Source organism: Bufo gargarizans, chromosome 3, assembly GCF_014858855.1.
Source record: "Bufo gargarizans isolate SCDJY-AF-19 chromosome 3, ASM1485885v1, whole genome shotgun sequence".
NCBI lineage: Eukaryota > Metazoa > Chordata > Amphibia > Anura > Bufonidae > Bufo > Bufo gargarizans.
The window spans coordinates 17,191,115-17,211,424 of NC_058082.1; positions in this window are offsets into that span (position 1 = coordinate 17,191,115).

The window sequence follows — 20,310 nt, forward strand, 5'->3', positions numbered from 1 at the left end:
CCCCGGTATAAGCAGAAAGTGGCGGAAATGTTACCAAATTACAGAAAGTCAGAAAGGATGCAGCAGTTCAAAACCAAACTAAAAAATATGCTTTACACAGCTTATAAGGGGGCTGTCACAGCACAATGGGAATCTAACAGGGGAAGAGAGGAAAGTAATCCTCCTACTATGACCACGGCGGCAAGGACAGGACGCTTTTCAGATGTGTTGTTGATGGAGGACATGCAGAGCTTTTTCAGTCCTACACATTGCCACAGCCCTTCGGGATCCAGCCTTAGAGAACGACTCGACCGACAGGTGGCAGACTACCTCGCCTTAACTGCAGATATCGACACTCTGAGGGGCGATGAACCCCTTGACTACTAAGTGTGCAGGCTTGACCTGTGGCCTGAACTATCCCAGTTTGCGATAGAACTCCTGGCCTGCCCCGCTTCAAGTGTCCTGTCAGAAAGGACCTTCAGTGCAGCAGGAGGCATTGTCACTGACAAAAGAAGTCGCCTCGGTCAAAAAAGTGTTGATTACCTCACCTTCATTAAGATGAATAAGGCATGGATCCCGAAGGGACTGACAGTGGGGGATACGTTTGACTAACAAAAGACCTGATGACATGCCTTGGCCTCAAAATGGTCCCCACGCTGCTGTATTTAATGTCTGCATACCGGATGACTTTCTCCGCCACCAACTAGGGTTCAAGCCGCAATGTTTTAGTCACCTTTCTGCCTGGAAAACATACATTTTTCCGGCCGCTGCTACAGCAGCGGCTGCAACAATACCTGATTTTTCGGGCATGTGTACATGCCTAATTTTTCCGGCCTCTGGTGCTGCACTGTGGCTGCAAAAAAAAAAAAAAAAGGCACATACATGTGTCAATTCTCCTTCGTGGTCGGTACCTTGTTGTGGTGAAGGGGCTTGCGTATCACAATGAAGCGATCATCACCTCTATGAGTGTGTTGGCAATGTTGCCACACCCCAGATGATAAGGCCGTTGCTTCATTATGATCAGACTAAAAGCGATCGTCTGGATAATTTTTCATAGAAAAAACATTATTTTTCTTTCTTTTTTTTGTTGTATGGGCTTTTAATACATAAAATAAAAAAATCATAATAAAGTCTCTTAATAGTTTATTAGAAATAATGCAGACAATTTAAAAAAAATCCCCATCAATTCCAATACAAATCAAGTACAGAGCTCAGAACTAAATTATTTCTGGATGTCGTTAATTCGACAATGATTAATCAATTCGACACACGTCCCCGGATAGGGGACGTAACAGGGAATAAACTGATAGGAATAGGACTAGTTAAGACACCACTCATATAGGGTGTCACAGCACATTGCTCCGTGCACGCGCAGTGCCCCAACTTGGGAGTAAGAGGACCGACCAAGCTGCTTTTTCCATCTCCCGGTTCCTAAAATCAATTCAGTTTGGTGTATCAGAGTTTGGTCTGTCACTGTGAAGGCAGTCGAAGGTACCCGGCCTAAATTCTTTTTCACAAAAGGCAATCTCTGATATGGGACGTAACAGGGATTAAACTGATGAGAATAGTACTACAGAAAATACCACTCATATCGGGTGTGACAGTAAATTGCACGGCGCAGACGCAGTGACCGTGGCGTGGATTGAAACAAAGGGGAGGGAGCCAGCGTTTTTTTAACCATCTCCCATTTTGAAAAATCTATTCAATTCACCTTTCCAGGACCCTTGGTGTTGTACGTGGCTGGTGGAGGAAGAAACCTTCAATGATATCAACGGGACATGGCTAGCTTGGTATCCAACCTTGTGCAAATGGGAAGTTTGCTGTTGGGCAAATGGACTGTTTGCGGTGCATTAAAAGGGGAGTTTGGTCTGTCAATGTCTGTGAAGCGGGCGTAACCCTTACACTACCTGATCGATACAACATCATACCTGATCGTACACACACACTGGATGTTTTAAACCACGTTGTTCAAAAAAATGTAGGATTGTTAGGTGATTTATGCCCTTTATGGATTAAAATCCAACTCTGCGTCAACTATGTAATTTTCCATGGGAGTTTTGCCATGGATCCCCCTCCGGCCACATTCCAGGTGTTAGTCCCCTTCAAACAACTTTTCCATCACTACTGTGGCTAGAAAGAGTCCCTGTGGGTTTTAAAATTCGCCTGCCTATTGAAGTCAATGGCGGTTCGCCCGTTCGCGAACATTTGCAGAAATTCGCGTTCGCCGTTCACGAATGGAAAATTTTATTTTCGCGACATCTCTAATAGACAGTTGACCCTTGTGGCAGAATGGCTCAATACTTTTAAGAAGACCAACTTAAAAAAAATGTTTTTAGCCCAAAATGACTAAAATGAAAACATAAAAAAATTGCCCCTGAAGGTGTACATAGTCTTTAATATTCACATATTTTAACTGAACTCCTTTCTTTCCAGCTACAACAATCAGGAAGTTCAGAGAAGCAGCGAAAGCACCCCTTCTGGTCACTATGAGTATTGCACTTTTCACTACAAGGTTCTGATTGGCTGAAGCCTCGGATGGAATTTGCTGGTCCTCAGGAAGAAGATGTGATGTCACCGTGACAGTAGTCATCAGCCAAGGATGATGGACTTCAATCTGAAGAACGATCAATAATGGAAACTGAATGAGGAGCTTCTATATTAAGGGGGATGTGTCCAGGTTCATGGATCTGTCCTGTAGAAGAAAGTCAGAAAGCATCAATTTCCCTATATACCAGCAGATCCTGCGCTGTAACCGGGCTCAATATATCAACATAAAACACACATATTATACACTGATAGACGGGATAGACCTGACGTATAGGATTCCCTCTAGACTACGATGGCATCTTTACAATAGATAGTGTATATCGGCTTTATATTTACCAGGATTTGTATATCTACAGATGTAGCACCCGTTATCTGTACACCCTACGCTCTATTCTACTGACGTCCCGACAGTGAGTGCATTAAAGCAGCGCTCTACACAAATAACGTACTGCACCGTGGTGCATCAGTAGAGTAGTGCGCCCACTGTACAGATAAGGATTGCTACATCTGGATTATATATCTATTAAAATATATGTATATTCATTTGTATATGTATGTTTAATCGGAAAAAATTGTCAGGAATTTCAAAGTGCCCTGAAAATAATCTGAATTCAGAGTATCGAGCTGCCAACACAACTGACACCAAGGTACACATGCCCTCTCCAAATTTTTAAGGGCCAACCTAGGCATCCTGTTCAGTCACTAGCCTAGGCCATCCTTCCCTGAGTTATTGATGGGAAGTTGCCTGAGCAATAAGGTTCCTAGCTTTTCTCTTAAAACATCATATTTTATTGAATCAGTACTAAAAACGGGACCTATAGTTGAAGGTCACCAATAGGACAACCCATATGCGCAAATGTATGCAGGTCAGGCGGCAGACGCCATTTTACATATGCAAAAATTGAAATAAAGTGAGTCACTAGGTTTCAACGGTACTTGCGCTGCTGGTCTCCCGAAATGAAGTGGGTTCTTCACAAATACAAAGTGTTAATATAGTGGGACCGCACTGCTCCTTATTCACACACAAAGCGTTTTTCCAGGAACGCAGGTAATCACTTTCTCTGGCTCAAGACAGACACTCTTCAGTTGGACAGCAGTGTGCTTTCACAGAGATTGAAACTCAGCAAATCTGTGCTGGATCGATGAAAGATCTTCTGCAAGATGTCATAAATCCCACAATAGTGAGAGTACCTCCGGCACAGTTAAAACGTTCTGTTTTATTATACTCACAGAACTAAAATGGTTATTCAGCATATCAATATAGCAATATTCTTTCCGCACAACCCGACCCGGGTTTCACATAAAGCTTCGTCAGGGGCGAGAATCTTTTACATATATCTGTGAAGGTTCTCATTTATCCAAGTCATGGTATATATCTGTAAAGAATAAATCAAGGCAACTGGACGTACTGTAGATTTTCTTGAAAACGTTTTACTCGTTTTTCCAACGAGCTTTCTCAATTCTGAGTGACTGTACAAAAATTCTGGGAATAAATATGTAACTGAATCCACATCTGGTAATTAGACCCAGCATTGGGGTGTCTGAGAAACTCAAAAGGATTTTTAATAAACATCACATTCCTGTTTGCTTTAAACCCAGCAACACACTGAGGCAACAACTGGTTCCCCCCAAAGACCCAACGCCTAAACACAAGATGGACAACATTGTGTACGCAGTCCAGTGCAATGAGGAATGCTCAGAACTGTATATCGGCAAAACAAAACAACAACTACATCAGCGTATGGCTCAGCATAGAAGAGCCAAAACCTCTGGTCAAGATTCAGCCGTGTACTTACATCTAAAAGGAACAGGTCACACCTTTGAAGACAGTCAAGTACGTGTTTTGGATAAGGAGGCCGATTGGTACAAACGAGGCGTGAAGGAGGCCATCTACGTAAAAATGGAGAAGCCAAGCTTGAATAGAGGTGGCGGGGGGGGGGGGGGGGGGGGGGGGTTAGACATCTATTGTCTGCCACATACAATGCTGTCTTGACACCTTTTTCTGGGAAGTCTTTATCACCTACTGACTCCAATTAGGATAATGGAATCAACACCTTTGACCCAATGCTAGGTATAATGACCTCTGACCCCATGCTGGGTATAATTACCAGATGTGGATTCAGTTACATATTTATTCCCAGAATTTTTGTACAATCACTCAGAATTGAGAAAGCTCGTTGGAAGAACGAGTGAGACGTTTTCAAGAAAATCTACAGTACGTCCAGTTGCCTTGATTTATTCTTTACAGATGTATCTTTTACATATAGTATCTTCCAAACACTTGGGTAACATGTGAAATGCTGTATCAGACATCACCAAGGTCCCTTTGTATGCACCAGTCTGATCGTCTACTATAAGTATTATAATATATTTTATTATCATTTTGTTTCTAGTGTTTGACCTCTTACTTAATCTGTACCAACCCCCTGATAAACCTATGGTGGGGGAAACGTGTCGGGGTGATTTATCTTTATAGCGTTAAGGTGGTAGGGATATCCAGGGGCCATCAGGTTTCGGCACGTGGACGTGGAAATCCCACCGCAAGGGGTTGTCTCCGGGCTGAGGCTATACAAGGGTCTGTATAGGGAAAATACCCCCAGACCTATACCTCACCCATTTATGCCTCCACTTTCTGCACACGATTCCTCCCTATATATCCCACTTTTTGCCTTTGTTTTGTTGGTAGTGATACTGTGATCTGGTATCTAGTGGAATCAGATATATATCGTACCTGTTTTTGATTGATTGGGCATATGGGTTTTCCCATTGGTGACCTTCAACTATAGGTCCCATTTTTTAGTACTGATTCAATAAAATATTATGTTTTTAGGCTCCTTGTTTGTTTTCTAGTAATTACTTTATTCTGGTTAGGACACCACTATTATCTATGGTATCTTCACTCTGTATGCTTCCTAGCTTTTCTATGCAAGACCTCTGCCCGTTGACCATGCTAAACCTATCCTGCCCGCCCTCTCCTCTGCCTGTTCATTACACTGCCTGCCCCAACCTTTAGCCTGATTACTGGATTGAACACCCTCTGCCTGCTCTGACCTTGGCTTGTTCACCTACTATGTTTCTGTCAGTTCCCTTTGGTACCACACACCAGTGTCTCTGAACGAAGATAACTCCAAGAGACACCAACCTAGTGTTCCCGTCTTAATAACAATCCTGTTATAAAATTAACGGACCATGATCCTTCAGTGTCTGTCACTCCACCTAGTATTGCCCACGTCATGGTGCTGGGGGAGTTCATGGGCGGCACATGCACCAGTAGCATGGCTGTTCCTGGACAGTTCCCATGCTGAGCAGCCAATCCCTGGCTCATTGGCCAGTCGGAGAGATGGGATGCTGAGCCATTGAGGTCTCTGTCTCAGCAACCAATCACAGGTCTAGTATGGGGTATGTAAACCAGGCACTGACTCTAGGTCAGTGCCTGTGATTGCCTATAGTGTTCTAGCTGCCATTTGTCCTTTTGTGCTTTGAGCCCTAAACCTATTCCTGCTCATTAACCCTCCATATTTTGACTTTGGCCTGGCTTCTGATTAACCTCTTGTTTGCTGATTGGATTCATCTGGTTCCCTTGCAGCGAAAAACACCCTTCTTTGCAGTCGGCTCTGGTGAACACCAAGGGGTAGCTTTAGATTTTGTTGATTCTGGTTCCAGAAACTGATCTCAGGTGGGTAACAAGATCATGCTGATACAGAAGGTGACAATCATGAGATCTGGATTATGTATATGGATTGAGAGTCCTGGTATCTCTGCACATGGTGCTGTCTCTGAACACAATACTGCAGACAGTCTCTGTACTTCTTTAAATTAGTAGTTTGGCACACCAGACTCCCTTCTCGGCAGCGATGGCAATTTCTGCCACACACTTCACTTGGCTCCTACATCGGCGCTACGTTCATTGGGGGAGATTTATCAAAATGGTGTCACGGAAAACTGGCTTAGTTAGCCCTACCAACCAATCAGCTTCCACCTTTAATTTTCTAAAGAAGCTCTGAAAGATGGAATCTGATTGGTTGCAATGGACGACTGCACTAGTTTTCCTTTACACCAGTTTTGATAAATCTCCCCCATTGACTCATATGTCTCCAAATACCTCTGGTGTGAGGCCGGCTGATGTCCACAGCACTGCTGTAAGGTGGAGTTTTCACAGGCACAGCTGGAGGACGAGGCTGACTCTCATTATGACAGACATGTTGTCAATATTGGCGGCACATATAGCCAGGGGCGGACTGGGAATTTAAAGTGGCCATGGACAAAAAACCCACATTGTAGGTGAATCCAAATTGACAGAAGCAGGACAACACAAGTAGGCAGGGACAGTAAGACAACAGTGCAACGAAAATTTCTGTCCCAGCACAATCAAATGCCACAGTGTAGCCCAATATAGTGCCCCAGAAGATGTGGTGGCAATCATGAGCTGTCACTGATCATCCTGCTCCTCCTCCAGTTGTCTATGATTAAGATATGGAGCAGAGGGCTTAGGAGGTGAGATATGGGCCATAACAACAAGCCAACCCTGCCCTCAGAATGCTGCAGGGGCTGCGGCTTTGCCCCTCATTAGTCTGATCCTCAAGTAGCCATGAAAAGAAGAGAAAAATATAAAACCAAGTCACCTTGGTATGAGTTGGCCTGCGGCCTGAGATGTCTGTGTCCCTGCACCATTTCTACACTGCCTCATGTAGAGGTCTGTGGCCTATAAAGGTGAACTACTGGGTAAGGACCCATAGGCCCGCATGCTCCCCCACAGAATTCCACACTATCCCTGATCTAAATTCAGCCATACAGTTCAGGGGGCACTGCGACCGCCAGCCAGGTACCAAAGTACCTGATGCTCCCAGCGTTCATTACGGTTGAAAGAATCAGATCATTTTGGACCCGGCCAGCAGCAGTGAGGAGAGCTTGGGTGGCCCCCTTGTGGCAGCACCCCACCAGGAAATTTCCCTGTAGGGTCTATGGCCAGTCCGCTCCTGTGTGTAACGTGACGTGGCAAAATTTTTCTAATGCAAAGTCATGTCTATAACTCCACCTAATGTCTATCTTTACATCCCATAGTGCCCCCACACAGGAGAGTGTCTTAGTGTGCCATACGGTAGAATGCTCGCTTTGAGCCTCCACACAGTAGAATGTCCTTTACTGCCCTCAGACAGTAGAATGGCTTAGTGGCTCCACAAATAAAATGGCTTTTTAAAGTACAATGCCCCTTTTAGTGCCCCCTTACAGTAGAATGACCTTTTTAGTGCCCCCACACTGTAGTTATGCCCACTTAGTGCCCTCCCACATAGTTATTCCTACTTAGTGCCCCAACACAGTAGAATGCCCCTTAGTGCCCCGACACAGAAGAATGCTCCTTAGTGCTCCAAACAGTAATTGGCTCCTTAGTGCCTCCTTACAGTAGTTATGCCTCTTAGTGCCCCCTCACAGTATTTATTCTCCCTTAGTGCCCCCTCACAGTTCTTTTGCTCCCTTGGTGCCCCTGCACAATAGTTATGCCCCTTAGTGACACTACAAGATAGAATGCTCCTTAGTGCCCTCTTACAGTAGTTATGCCTCCTTAGTGCCCCTTCACAATAGTTATGCCAATTAGTGCCCATGCACAGTAGTTATGCTCCCTTAGGATCTAATATATATGTAATTCTAGAGCCCCTCTAGATCAGACTCTAAATCTCGAGGTCCTGACAGAATGAGTATGATCATACACACTGGTTTCAGTTACATGTCTCCTGCAGCTTCACTGAGCGTCTCCACCTAGTGCTCCCCCTCCCACCCACTGCCCCCCATCCTCCAAAGTGCCCCCCCCTCATCCCCAGTGCTTGGAGCATCACTTGTAACACCACCAAGTGGTTTTACATCTCCTGCACCATGCTACTATCTTTAATGGGCTAACACAGGGTTATCTTAGGTATTTTTGTCCAGGTCCTCCACAATGTGGCATTTCTAATAATGTTGTTAATTAACTGTTCATGTAATATACCTGGTTCACCAGCAGGTGGCAGCAAATACGGCAGAGCAATCTTAGATAGAATGGAACTTACCACTTCATTCTAACCTCCCTCTGTAGGGGAGTGGGCTAGTCCCGCTTCCTGCAGGAAGGGTGGGGACCAGTTAGTTACAGTTTAGGTCTTCCCTAGACAGGGGAGCCAAAGCATGGAAGCCAAAGCTTAAAGCCTCAGGAGCCAGGAGGAAAATTCCTTGGCATAACCTAGAGTCAGACTACAGAGAAGAAGTGCAGCATACAGAAGAAGCTGAGTTATACAGCCATCCTGTCAGTACAGCAGAGTCAGAGAAAAAAAGAGACATAGCAGAGTGGAGCTTTCCTGCCAGTTTAATGCTAAAGCCTGCTGAAACCTAGACAAAGCCTGAAACTGTTTGGAAAAACCTTTATTCAAGTAAAGCTGCCGTTATCTTCATCTCAAGGCCTGGACTCAAGTTATTCTTTCAAATCCCTCAATTATTGCCCCTATTTATTGCTTCAGAGCCAAAGCCTTGGGTACAGCAATATCCAGGTAGCAGCACCGTGACACACATAAAGAGACATTATAAACTGCAACATTCCACTCTGCATTTCCTACACCTGGGACGTGATATAGGAGGGCCCTGGGGGGAGGCGGCCCGTTGCTCACTTAGCTGCGATTGGATGCTTTTCTAATGTCATTAACAAGTGTCTGCTGAGGCATCATCTGTGGTCTCCACCCATAAATGGATTGTGTAAAACTTCAGAAGGAGGCTACCAGGAGAGCCAAGTACAGTAGAGACCAAAAGTTTGGACACACCTTCTCATTCAAAGAGTTTTCTTTATTTTCATGACTATGAAAATTGTAGATTCACACTGAAGGCATCAAAACTATGAATTAACACATGTGGAATTATATACCTAACAAAAAAGAGTGAAACAACTAAAAATATGTCATATTCTAGGTTCTTCAAAGTAGCCACCTTTTGCTTTGATTACTGCTTTGCACACTCTTGGCATTATCTTGATGAGCTTCAAGAGGTAGTCACCTGAAATGGTCTTCACTTCACAGGTATGCCCTGTCAGGTTTAATAAGTGGGATTTCTTGCCTTATAAATGGGGTTGGGACCATCAGTTGCGTTGTGGAGAAGTCAGGTGGATACACAGCTGATAGTCCTACTGAATAGACTGTTAGAATTTGGATTGTGGCAAGGAAAAAGCAGCTAAGTAAAGAAAAACGAGTGGCCATCATTACTTTAAGAAATTAAGGTCAGTCCGAAAAATTGGGAAAACGTTGAAAGTGTCCCCAAGTGCAGTCACAAAAAGAAACTGGCTCACATGCGGAGGATAAGAGTCCAAGAGTCACCTCTGCTGCGGAGGATAAGTTCATCCGAGTCACCAGCCTCAGAAATCACAGGTTAACAGCAGCTGAGATTAGAGACCAGGTCAATGCCACACAGAGTTCTAGCAGCAGACACATCTCTAGAACAACTGTTCAGAGGAGACTGTGTGAATCAGGCCTTCATGGTAGAATATCTGCTAGGAAACCACTGCTAAGGACAGGCAACAAGCAGAAGAGACTTGTTTGTGCTAAAGAACACAAGATATGGACATTAGACCAGTGGAAATCTGTGCTTTGGTCTGATGAGTCCAAATTTGAGAGCTTTGGTTCCAACCACCGTGTCTTTGTGCGATGCAGAAAAGGTGAACGGATGGACTCTACATGCCTGGTTCCCACCGTGAAGCATGGAGGAGGAGGTGTGATGGTGTGGGGGTGCTTTGCTGGTTACACTGTTGGGGATTTATTCAAAATTAAAGGCATACTGAACCAGCATGGCTACCACAGCATCTTGCAGCGGCATGCTATTCCATCCGGTTTGCGTTTAGTTGGACCATCATTTATTTTTCAACAGGACAATGACCCCAAACACACCTCCAGGCTGTGTAAGAGCTATTTGACCATGAAGGATAGTGATGGGGTGCTGCGCCAGATGACCTGGCCTCCACAGTCACCGGACCTGAACCCAATCGAGATGGTTTGGGGTGAGCTGGACTGCAGAGTGAAGGCAAAAAGGCCAACAAGTGCTAAGCATCTCTGGGAACTCCTTCAAGACTGTTGGAAGACCATTTTAGGTGACTACCTCTTGAAGCTCATCAAGAGAATGCCAAGAGTGTTCAAAGCAGTAATCAAAGCAAAAGGTGGCTACTTTGAAGAACCTAGAATATGACATATTTTCAGTTGTTTCACTCTTTTTTGTTATGTATATAATTCCACATGTGTTAATTTATAGTTTTGATGCCTTCAGTGTGAATCTACAATTTTCATAGTCATGAAAATAAAGAAAACTCTTTGAATGAGAAGGTGTGTCAAACTCTTGGTCTGTACTGTATGATGAGGACCACAAGATCCCAGCCCACCTCCTTCTGCACATGTATCAGACCCTCTATCAGAGGTGTAACTAGAGGAGGCTGGGCTATGATAAGGACTGGCCAGAATTGACCTTCTCCTCAGTCCAGCAGATTATGTTGCTGCATGGCGCCTGCTGGAGAGGGCATGGCTGGGAGTTAAGACCCGGGGTGTAAAGGAGGACAGACACTGCATGGGCATGCACAGTATTTATTACTATGTTTACTGTCAGAATGGGAACACCGCCATGACACCAAAAAGGAGGACATCACCTCACCAAAATGACATTACAGGAAGAGATACAAGAGAAGAGGAGTACAACTCCCAGCATGTCTGCAAAGTGCCACCCTCCAGGGCCATATCACGTCCCAGGTTTAGTGAAATGCCTAGTGGTGTGGTACGGCCTATATGTTTCATGGTGCTCCCACCTGGACACAGCGGGACCCCAGGCTTAGGCCCAGAAGCAAATAAAGAGGGATAGTTAAGTTAGGGGATGAAAATTAACTTGAGTCCAGACCTTGATAAACGTTAAAATCAGCCTTACTTGGGTAAACTTGGATTTAAACAATATTCAGGCTTACTTTTGGTTCCATCAGGCTTTGGCATAAACTGGCAGGCAAACTTGGTTATTCTGTGCTTACTCTCTTTCTCTCTCTCTGCTGGGCTGACAGGCTCGCTTGATAACTCTGCTTTCTTTCTCTCTGCTATGCTAAACTCTGCTTGGGTCCGATTACTGGACTTTTGGTCGGTTCATGGTTTGGGGTGCCTAGGGCTGTTGTCCCTCTCCTGAAACTTAGTTAGTAAATTAGCATGGAGTCCGGGTGCTCTACAAGCTACTTTCCTTTGGAGGTTCCTGATCCAGCCAGAGAACAATTTCCCCTTGCTAATACATCTTCTGGCAACTGAAGAACACTTTCCTCTTGTTGCTACTGCTTCCATACGTCTGCCTACATGGCAAGCATAGCTTAGCCTGCACTGGCATTTATAGGCATGTCTGGCTGGGAGCATGCCCAGCCTTACACTTCACTGTCTAGCCTAGACTAGAACTAACTAGCACTGTTGCCCCTGCCTTCTGGTAGGAAGCAGGACTGGCCGACTTCTGCCAAAAGGGGGGGTGGAATAGAATAGAGATTTCCATTCTGTCTATGGATAGCGCTGCCATATACGCTGCCACCTGATGGTGAACAAGGGACATTACATGTACAAAAGAGTTTCATAACAATAATATCAATGCACAACGGTGAAGGACCTGGAAATAAATGAAAATATGATATTCATGTTAACCATTAGAGACAGTAGCGGAGTGCAGAAATGGTAATACCACTACCATATGTCCAGGCTGTTTTTATGTGATATCACAGGACATTACAGGGAGGAGGCATAAGAGGAGAGAACTACAATTCCTAGCATTTTCCTGGAACTTACATTAAAACCATGCTTCTTCAGTTTCTTCTCATTCACCCAAAGCTTCATCCTCTCAAGTCACAGGAAGTCATCACAGGTTCTTCATCACCTCTTCCCTCTCCACTGCTGAGCTCCGCCCGCTCCGCACTAATCACATGATGTTGATGTCATCACAGGTCCTCCGCCCCATGTTCCCTCTCCATTGCAGAGCTCCGCCCCCTCTGCACTAATCACATGATGGTGATGTCATCACAGGTCCTTCATCATCTTTTCCCTCTCCACTGCTGAGCTCCGCCCCCTCTGCACAAATCACATGATGGTGATGTCATCACAGGTCCTTCACCACCTGTTCCCTCTCCACTGATGCGCCCTGCATCCTCTCCACTAATCCCATGATGTCATCACAGGTCCTTCACCACCTCTTCCCTCTCCACTGCTGAGCTACCCCCCCTCTCCACTAATCCCATGATGATGATGTCCACCGTCCTCTTATCAGCCATTAGTGAAGAACTCTTACTAAGGATAGGTGAACACAGAGGGACATGCCTGCCCGCCCAGGATAGAGGGAGAGACGAGTGCAAAAAAACTGGGACTGTCCTTCTGGATCCGGGACAGTTGGGACCCATCAGGGAGATAAAGCATCGAAAATAGAGGACTGTGTGTATAATTGATCTAGACGACAATCAGACCACAGGACTGGGGTTCACATTGTGACAGTATACTGGTAACTGATGTCTTTCACCTTTTCGTGGATGTCGCCGTTTTCTCCGGCCGCTGGATCTTGTTTCTGCCAGTCTGGTATAGAAGTGTCCCAGGTGACATGAAGTGTTATTACGGCTCCAGCTGTAACACAGGGATAAATATAAAGTCTCAGCTACGAGAAGCTCCGATCATCATTATTACCTGATCATCCAGAGAAGCAGCGACCGAGGAGGAGAAGACTGAGAAGACACCGGGCACCAGGTCCAGGGGTAAGTGGGGACAATCCATTACTAGCAGACCTTCAGCCTGTGTCTTACTGTCTGCAGCCCTGACTCTTATCCTTCTCTTCTGTTTCTTATCCCTCTTGTCTGTCTCTTGTCTTTTCCTTCTGTCTCTTCTGTCTCTTGTCTGTCTCTTATGCTTCCCTTCTGTCTCTTCTCCCTCTTTTCTGTCTCTTATCCTTCTCCTTCTGTCTCTTCTCCCTCTTGTCTGTCTCTTATGCTTCCCTTCTATCTCTTCTCCCTCTTGTCTGTCTCTTGTCTTTTCCTTCTGTCTCTTCTGTCTCTTGTCTGTCTCTTATGCTTCCCTTCTGTCTCTTCTCACTCTTGTCTGTCTCTTATCCTTCTCTTCTGTCTCTTCTCCCTCTTGTCTGTCTCTTATACTTCCCTTCTGTCTCTTCTCCATCTTGTCTGTCTATTATTCTTCTCTTCTGTCTCTTATCCCTCTTGTCTGTCTCTTATCCTTCCCTTCTGCCTCTTTTCCCTCTTGTCTGTATCTTATCCTTCCCTTCTGTCTCTTCTGCCTCTTTTCTGTCTCTTATCCTTCCCTTTTGTGTCTTCTCCCTCTTGTCTGTCTCTTAATCTTCACTTCTGTCTCTTCTCCCTCTTGTCTGTCTATTATCCTTCACTTCTGTCTCTTCTCCCTCTTGTCTGTCTCTTATCCTTCCCTTCTGTCTCTTTTCCCTCTTGTCTGTATCTTATCCTTCTCTTCTGTCTCTTCTGTCTCTTGGCTGTCTCTAATCCTTACCTAAAGTCTCTTCTCCCTCTTGTCTGTCTCTTATCCTTCTGTCTCTTCTCCCTCTTGTCTCTCTCTTATCCTTCCCTTCTGTCTCTTCTCCCTCTTGTCTGTCTCTTATCCTTCTCCTTCTGTCTCTTCTCCCTCTTGTCTGTCTCTTATGCTTCCCTTTTGTCTCTTCTCCCTCTTATCTGTCTCTTATCCTTCTCCTTCTGTCTCTTCTCCCTCTTGTCTGTCTCGTATGCTTCCCTTCTGTCTCATCTGCCTCTTGGCTGTCTCTTATTCTTCTCTTCTGTCTCTTCTCCCTCTTGTCTGTCTCTTATCCTTCTCTTCTGTCTCTTCTCCCTCTTGTCTCTCTCTTATCCTTCTCTTCTGTCTCTTCTGCCTCTTGGCTGTCTCTTATCCTTACCTTCTGTCTCTTCTCCCTCTTGTCTGTCTCTTATCCTTCCCTTCTGTCTCTTCTCCCTCTTATCTGTCTCTTATCCGTCTCCATCTGTCTCTTCTCCCTCTTGTCTGTCTCTTATCCTTACCTTCTGTCTCTTCTCCCTCTTGTCTTTCTCGTATCCTTTTCTTCTCTCTCATCTGCCTCTTGGCTGTCTCTTATTCTTCTCTTCTGTCTCTTCTCCCTCTTGTCTGTCTCTTCTCCCTCTTGTCAGGAGAAGACTGAGAAGACACCGGGCACCAGGTCCAGGGGTAAGTGGGGACAATCCATTACTAGCAGACCTTCAGCCTGTGTCTTACTGTCTGTAGCCCTGACTCTTATCCTTCTCTTCTGTTTCTTATCCCTCTTGTCTGTCTCTTGTCTTTTCCTTCTGTCTCTTCTGTCTCTTGTCTGTCTCTTATGCTTCCCTTCTGTCTCTTCTCCCTCTTTTCTGTCTCTTATCCTTCTCCTTCTGTCTCTTCTCCCTCTTGTCTGTCTCTTATGCTTCCCTTCTATCTCTTCTCCCTCTTGTCTGTCTCTTGTCTTTTCCTTCTGTCTCTTCTCTCTCTTGTCTGTCTCTTATGCTTCCCTTCTGTCTCTTCTCCCTCTTGTCTGTCTCTTATCCTTCTCTTCTGTCTCTTCTCCCTCTTGTCTGTCTCTTATACTTCCCTTCTGTCTCTTCTCCATCTTGTCTGTCTATTATTCTTCTCTTCTGTCTCTTATCCCTCTTGTCTGTCTCTTATCCTTCTCTTCTGCCTCTTTTCTGTCTCTTATCCTTCCCTTTTGTGTCTTCTCCCTCTTGTCTGTCTCTTATTCTTCACTTCTGTCTCTTCTCCCTCTTGTCTGTCTATTATCCTTCACTTCTGTCTCTTCTCCCTCTTGTCTGTCTCTTATCCTTCCCTTCTGTCTCTTCTCCCTCTTGTCTGTATCTTATCCTTCTCTTCTGTCTCTTCTGTCTCTTGGCTGTCTCTAATCCTTACCTAAAGTCTCTTCTCCCTCTTGTCTGTCTCTTATCCTTCTGTCTCTTCTCCCTCTTGTCTCTCTCTTATCCTTCCCTTCTGTCTCTTCTCCCTCTTATCTGTCTCTTATCATTCTCCTTCTGTCTCTTCTCCCTCTTGTCTGTCTCTTATGCTTCCCTTTTGTCTCTTCTCCCTCTTATCTGTCTCTTATCATTCTCCTTCTGTCTCTTCTCCCTCTTGTCTGTCTCGTATGCTTCCCTTCTGTCTCATCTGCCTCTTGGCTGTCTCTTATTCTTCTCTTCTGTCTCTTCTCCCTCTTGTCTGTCTCTTATCCTTCTCTTCTGTCTCTTCTCCCTCTTGTCTCTCTCTTATCCTTCTCTTCTGTCTCTTCTGCCTCTTGGCTGTCTCTTATCCTTACCTTCTGTCTCTTCTCCCTCTTGTCTGTCTCTTATCCTTCCCTTCTGTCTCTTCTCCCTCTTATCTCCCTCTTATCCGTCTCCATCTGTCTCTTCTCCCTCTTGTCTGTCTCTTATCCTTACCTTCTGTCTCTTCTCCCTCTTGTCTTTCTCGTATCCTTTTCTTCTCTCTCATCTGCCTCTTGGCTGTCTCTTATTCTTCTCTTCTGTCTCTTCTCCCTCTTGTCTGTCTCTTATCCTTCTTTTCTGTCTCTTCTCCCTCTTGTCTCTCTCTTATCCTTCTCTTCTGTCTCTTCTGCCTCTTGGCTGTCTCTTATCCTTACCTTCTGTCTCTTCTCCCTCTTGTTTGTCTCTTATCCGTCTCTTCTCTATCATCTGCCTCTTGGTTGTCTCCTATTCTTCCCTTCTGTCTCTTCTCCCTCTTGTCTGTCTCTTATGCTTCCCTTTTGTCTCTTCTCCCTCTTGTCTGTCTCTTATCCTTCTCTTCTGTCTCTTGTCCTTTCTATATGCCTCTTATCCTTCTCTTTCTGTCTCTTCTCCCTCTTGTCTGTCTCTTTTGCTTCCCTTCTGTCTATTCTCCCTCTTGTCTGTCTCTTATCCTTCCCTTCTGTCTCTTCTCCCTCTTGTCTGTCTCTTATGCTTCCCTTTTGTCTCTTGTCCTTTCTATATGCCTCTTATCCTTCTCTTTCTGTCTCTTCTCCCTCTTGTCTGTCTCTTTTGCTTCCCTTCTGTCTATTCTCCCTCTTGTCTGTCTCTTATCCTTCCCTTCTGTCTCTTCTCCCTCTTATCTGTCTCTTATCCTTCTGTCTCTTCTCCCTCTTGTCTGTCTCTTATGCTTCCCTTCTGTCTCTTCTCCCTCTTGTCTGTCTCTTATCCTTCCCTTCTGTCTCTTCTCCCTCTTGTCTGTCTATTATTCTTCTCTTCTGTCTCTTCTCCCTCTTGTCTCTCTTATCCTTCTTTTTTGACGCTTTTCTGTCTTTTATCCTTCCCTTCTGTCTCTTCTCCCTCTTGTCTGTTTTATATTCTTCACTTCTGTCTCTTCTCCCTCTTGTCTGTCTCTTATCCTTCCCTTCTGTCTCTCCTCCCTATTGTCTGTCTCTTATCTTTTTCTTCTGTCTATTCTGCCTCTTGGCTGTCTCTTATCCTTCCCTTCTGTCTTTTCTCCCTCTTGTCTGTCTCTTATCCTTCCCGTCTGTCTCTTTTCCCTCTTGTCTGTCTATTATCATTCCCTTCTGTCTCTTCTCCCTCTTGTCTGTCTCTTATCCTTCCCTTCTGACTCTTCTCTCTCTTGTCTGTCTCTTATCCTTTCCTTCTGTCTCTTCTCCCTCTTGTCTGTCTCTTATCCTTCCCTTCTGTCTCTTCTCCCTCTTGTCTGTCTCTTCTCCTTCCCTTCTGTCTCTTCTCCCTCTTTTCTGTCTCTTATCCTTCCCGTCTGTCTCTTTTCCCTCTTGTCTGTCTATTATCATTCCCTTCTGTCTCTTCTCCCTCTTGTATGTCTCTTATTCTTCCCTTCTGACTCTTCTCTCTCTCTTGTCTGTCTCTTATCCTTCCCTTCTGTCTCTTCTCCCTCTTGTCTGTCTCTTATCCTTCCCTTCTGTCTCTTCTCCCTCTTATCTGTCTCTTATCCTTCTGTCTCTTCTCCCTCTTGTCTGTCTCTTATGCTTCCCTTCTGTCTCTTCTCCCTCTTGTCTGTCTCTTATCCTTCCCTTCTGTCTCTTCTCCCTCTTGTCTGTCTATTATTCTTCTCTTATGTCTCTTCTCCCTCTTGTCTCTCTTATCCTTCTTTTCTGACGCTTTTCTGTCTTTTATCCTTCCCTTCTGTCTCTTCTCCCTCTTGTCTGTCTCTTATCCTTCCCTTCTGTCTCTCCTCCCTATTGTCTGTCTCTTATCTTTCTCTTCTGTCTATTCTGCCTCTTGGCTGTCTCTTATCCTTCCCTTCTGTCTTTTCTCCCTCTTGTCTGTCTCTTATCCTTCCCGTCTGTCTCTTTTCCCTCTTGTCTGTCTATTATCATTCCCTTCTGTCTCTTCTCCCTCTTGTCTGTCTCTTTTCCTTCCCTTCTGACTCTTCTCTCTCTTGTCTGTCTCTTATCCTTTCCTTCTGTCTCTTCTCCCTCTTGTCTGTCTCTTATCCTTCCCTTCTGTCTCTTCTCCCTCTTGTCTGTCTCTTCTCCTTCCCTTCTGTCTCTTCTCCCTCTTTTCTGTCTCTTATCCTTCCCGTCTGTCTCTTTTCCCTCTTGTCTGTCTATTATCATTCCCTTCTGTCTCTTCTCCCTCTTGTATGTCTCTTATTCTTCCCTTCTGACTCTTCTCTCTCTCTTGTCTGTCTCTTATCCTTCCCTTCTGTCTCTTCTCCCTCTTGTCTGTCTCTTATCCTTCCCTTCTGTCTCTTCTCCCTCTTGTCTGTCTCTTATCCTTCCCTCCTGTCTCTTCTCCCTCTTGTCTGTCTCTTATTCTTCCCTTCTGTCTCTTCTCCCTCTTGTCTGTCTCTTATCCTTCCCTTCTGTCTCTTCTCCCTCTTGTCTGTCTCTTATCCTTCCCTCCTGTCTCTTCTCCCTCTTGTCTGTCTCTTATCCTTCTCTTCTGTCTCTTCTCCCTCTTGTCAGTCTTTTATCCTTCCCTTCTGTCTCTTCTCCCTCTTGTCTGTCTCTTATCCTTCCCTTCTGTCTCTTCTCCCTCTTGTCTGTCTCTTATCCTTCCCTTCTGACTCTTCTCCCTCTTGTCTGTCTCTTATTCTTCCCATCTGTCTCTTCTCCCTCTTGTCTGTCTCTTATCCTTCCCTTCTGTCTCTTTTCCCTCTTGTCTGTCTCTTATCCTTCCCTCCTGTCTCTTCTCCATCTTGTCTGTCTATTATTCTTCTCTTATGTCTCTTCTCCCTCTTGTCTGTCTCTTATCCTTCCCTCCTGTCTCTTGTCCCCTCAGCCTCCTGACATTTTATTCTAGTGACCCGATGTGTTTCTTGTAGGGTCTCTTTCTCCGATGTCTCGTCCCCGGCTGCCTGTCTTCTGCCTTGGGCTGTTTGTCCTGAAATCTCTACAGGTATAAGAATTATAATATTACTGGGAAAGGAACGTAATGGCCGTGATTGTAAATAACGCCGATCCTGACAGTGTAAACCCCCAGATGCTGAAACTGCTATTAACAATGGCATCTAAGTGGTTAAACGTGGAGAACGCTCCGTCTGTCACCTCATCACAGACAGTAATACACGGCAGTACAGAAGTATTGCAGTCTATTATATGAATGATCAAAATATCACAAAAATCTGTGACATGTACAACTGCAAATATCAGCAGCAACCTGAGGGACAATGAGACAATCTAATGTGGGGGTCGGTTCCACCAAGATCCACCATAGAAGTCCAATATGCTAGAAGGGTTCAAGGCTGATACATTTTCCAATGCTTTACTGTGGTGTGCAAAATACATCACAGCAATTCCTGGATGGTGCAGACCTCTCTCCTTCTCATGTATGATAGCAACTCACTACTGCTTGCATTACTACAGGGTATAACATCTATCAGGGAGAATATCTTCTCTAGGGTATATCTCTCAGAGTCAGGCCTTACCATCACTGTCCACCTGACGTCGCCCTCTAGGGCTCCCAATGCAATCTCGGCCCGCAGTTCGGGGGTCAGGTTACACATTTTAACCGCACTTCGCACCCTTTCAGTCCAGTCCTGCAATGTCATGTTGTTAACGTCATACTTTGGCAGATGACGCAGCAGTGTCCCTACAGGAATGTATCCTACTCGGGTGGGCATATTGTTGGGGCAAGCTGGACTTGCGCCTATGCACCCTGGCTGGCTCCTGATCCGGCACCACTGGCACCGGGGACAATCTCCCGCCGCGATCCCATCCATAACGGTCGCTGTCACCTGCCGACTACGCCAAGTTGTAAACCGTGTACTGGGGTGGGCCCCACAGAATACAGCAAAGTCACAGACAAGGAAAGCAACACTGACACCAGCTTAATATGCAAGAAACAGAAAACTTTACTTAGACAACGAGTGATAACATAAGCATAGAAACATAGACTGTGTCGGCAGATAAGAACCATTTGGCCCATCTAGTCTGCCCAATATATCTGAATCCTATGAATAGTCCCTGTCCCTATCTTATATGAAGGATAGCCTTATGCCTATCCCATGCATGCTTAAACTTCTTCACTGTATTTGCCGCTACCACTTCTGCAGGAAGGCTATTCCATGCATCCACTACCCTCTCAGTAAAGTAATACTTCCTGATATTACTGTTAAACCTTTGCCCCTCTAATTTAAAACTGTGTCCTCTTGTGGTAGTTTTTCTTCTTTTAAATCTTCTCTCCTCCTTTATCGAGTTGATTCCCTTTATGTATTTAGCAGTTTCTCTCATCTCCCCTCTGTCTCGTCTTTCTTCCAAGCTCTACATGTTAAGGTCCTTTATTCGTTCCTGGTAAGTTTTATCCTGCAATCCATGTACCAGTTTAGTAGCTCTTCTCTGAACTCTCTCTAGAGTATCTATATC